Genomic DNA, 3040 nt, shown 5'->3' with positions numbered 1-3040 from the left:
ATCCAGGATGGTGGGTTACCTCCCAGGTGCTAGGGTCCAGGATGTCTCCAAGTGGCTGCAGAACATTCTCAATGGGGAGGTTGATCAGCCAGAAATCATTATGCACGTTGGCACAAAAGATACCCGTAGAAATAGGGACGAGGCCCGGCAGAGTGATTGCAGAGCGCGACGAGAAACATTTTTTTTAAAAAAACCTTGACAGTGGTAACCTCCTGACAGGGAGATTACCGTCTGAGACTTGCACTGAAGGGGGCACCAATATGTTGGTGGCCAGTTTTGCTGTTGTTACAAGGGAATGTTTAAAATAGATTGGCAGGAGGTGGAATGCTCAGGAGCAGGGAAGCAAGTGCGAGGCTGAAAGGAGATACAGTAAACCGAAATCAGTAAGATTAAACTGGAAAACGACAAAGAGAAAGTACAGCCTTTTGGATTAAATTGTATCTATTTCAAAGCAAAAAGGCTCCAGGTAAGGCCAATGAACTCAGGGCATGGATAGATCGGTGGGACCGGTATATTCTAGCCATTACACAAACATGGCGAAGTGATGGATAAGACTGACAGCTTAATGTGCCAGGTTACATGTGCTTTAAACAAGACAGAGATGGTGGAAGGAGGGGAGGGGAGTTGCACTTCTGATTAAGGGGAGTACAACAGCAGTAATCAGAGATAAAATAACTGATGGATCACCCAGTGAGGCTTTGTGGGTGGAGGTAAGAAATAGGAAGGGGATGGTGACGTCATTGGGGTTGTACTATCTGCCCCCAAATAGTCAACAGGAATGAGAGTAACAAATATGCAGGGAGAGAAGGGAGACCTGCAGGAGCAATAGGGTTATCCTAATAGGTGATTTCTTTTTCTAACATGGACTGGAACTGCCTGAGCGTTAAGGGATTTGATGAGATAAAATCTGTAAATGCGTCAGGAAAGTTTCCTCAAGCAGTATATAGAGTGTCCTACTCGGGAAGGGGCAAAATTCAAAATTTCCTTAGGAAATAGGCCAGGACAGGTGACTGAGTTAATAGTGGGGGAGCACTTTGGGACAGTAACCACAGTTATATTAATCTTCAAATAGTTATGGAGAGGGACAAAGCCAGTCCACAGATTCATGTACAAGCAGCTTGGATCAAGGGAACCCCTGGATGTATATAAGAGATACAGGAATTTATGAAAGAAGGATATCAGTAGGGTGAAAAGGGGGCAATAAGGAGGCTTGGCCGAGAAGATTAGGATGAATCCACAAAAGTACTTTAAATATATTAAAAGAAAAAGCAATAGCTCCAGAGAAAATAAAACCCCTCAAAGATCAAAGTGGACAAGTACGTGTGAAACGATAAGAGATGGGTGAAGTCCTCAACGAATATTTCTACTCTACGGTTACCGTGGAGAAATGCATGAATACTGGGAAATTGAGGAATTTAGCCGTGATATCTTAGGGACAATCAATATCAAAGTAGAGAAGATTTTGGACGCAATTTCTCTTTAATGCCCAATACTTTGCAGCCCTCGACTCTCAGATGTGTCAAAATCCATTGACACCCACTCGCACCCCCCAAACATTTCAGTGATGTAGCCTCCCCTAACTGTCTGGTCCCAACCCTCACTACCATCTGAGAGAAGGAAACGCTCCCACACATATACCTTGGCCAATTGATATGAACAAAAGATATGAACACACCATCAGAGTGATTGGCCCTGATATCATGGCAGTAATTGACTGAGCAAGGTGTCAAGGAGACTGAACAAAATTGAACTTGATGGGAATCAGTTGTAAACTCCCCACTGGTTGGATCATTCAGAACACAATGGGGCTGGTGGACATCAATCCTCTCAGTCCCTGGGTATCTCTGTGGGCAATCGCAGGATAGCTTCTTCGGCACAAACATCGTCAGATGCTTGATCAATGTCTTTCCCTCTGTCATACGGTCAGAGGTGGGGATGTTCTGTGAAGATTATATAATGTTCAGAACAATGAGTCACCTCCTAAGGTACTAAAGTATCAAATCTGGACAACATTCAAGCTTGTGCTGTTAATGTATAGGTAACATTAATCAAAAGTACTGCTGGGCACTAAACATCTCCACGGTTAAAAAGAAGGAACCCTTACTGCAACTCTAGCTGGTTTCACAGTAATATAAGAAAGCCATTCTGCCCTTCAAAACTATTGGATAAAAACAGGTGGACCACATTTCCTCTCTCCTGCCTATTCCACAATAAGGCAATTAAAAAAATACAGCAGCTTTGAATCCAAAATACACACGCAGGAGACTGGAAGAACAGAATAATCAAGGCAGCGTCAAGAAGTTGAGAAGTTAACGCCTAGGATATAACTCTTCATCACCCCTGGGGTTAGGAGAAAAGGGGTCTATAGATAAAGGGGCGGGTGAAGGAGGAGGAGGCAGAGTGGCGAGATGGGCATAAGTGAACACAGATAAAGGGTATCAGCCGGTTGGTGATGGTGGGACTGAATCCAGTTTGTAGCTGGATCAAGTGTTGATCAGAGGAAGGCAAGGAGGGGAAACGTGGGAAGGGGATCATAGGATTAGAAGGAAGGGTATTTGAAATTGGAGAATTCAATGTTGAGTCCCCGGGGTGCAGGTTGCACAAGTGACATATGAGATCTTGTTGCTCCAGTTTTTGGTTTGGTTCGTTGTGGCAATGGAGGAGGCCAAGGATGGCCATGTCAGAAATGGATTGGCGGGGGAGGGCGGGGGAGAGAATTGAAATACGAAGTGATTGGGAGATCAGGTCAGCCCTTAGAAGCCTGACTGCAATACTCTCAAATCATTCACTTCATTTACATTTGGTCTTCCTGATGCAGTGAGACCACATCGGGTGCACCAGATGCAGTAAACTAAGTTTGGATCCCACCACCTGGCACATCTCCTACAAAACTGTCCCCGTCGTTATCGTGCCACACTCCACACCAATCTCCCCCATAACCCCCAGGTACCTTCTCCTGCAACCGCAAAAGATGCATCACCTGCTGGCACACCACCTCCTCCACCTCCTTATAGGGCTTCAAACAGTACTTGCAGGTTAG

The sequence above is a fragment of the Chiloscyllium punctatum genome, chromosome 28 (genome assembly GCF_047496795.1).
Source record: "Chiloscyllium punctatum isolate Juve2018m chromosome 28, sChiPun1.3, whole genome shotgun sequence".
NCBI classification, from domain to species: Eukaryota; Metazoa; Chordata; class Chondrichthyes; order Orectolobiformes; family Hemiscylliidae; genus Chiloscyllium; species Chiloscyllium punctatum.
This window is presented reverse-complemented; position numbering follows the sequence as displayed.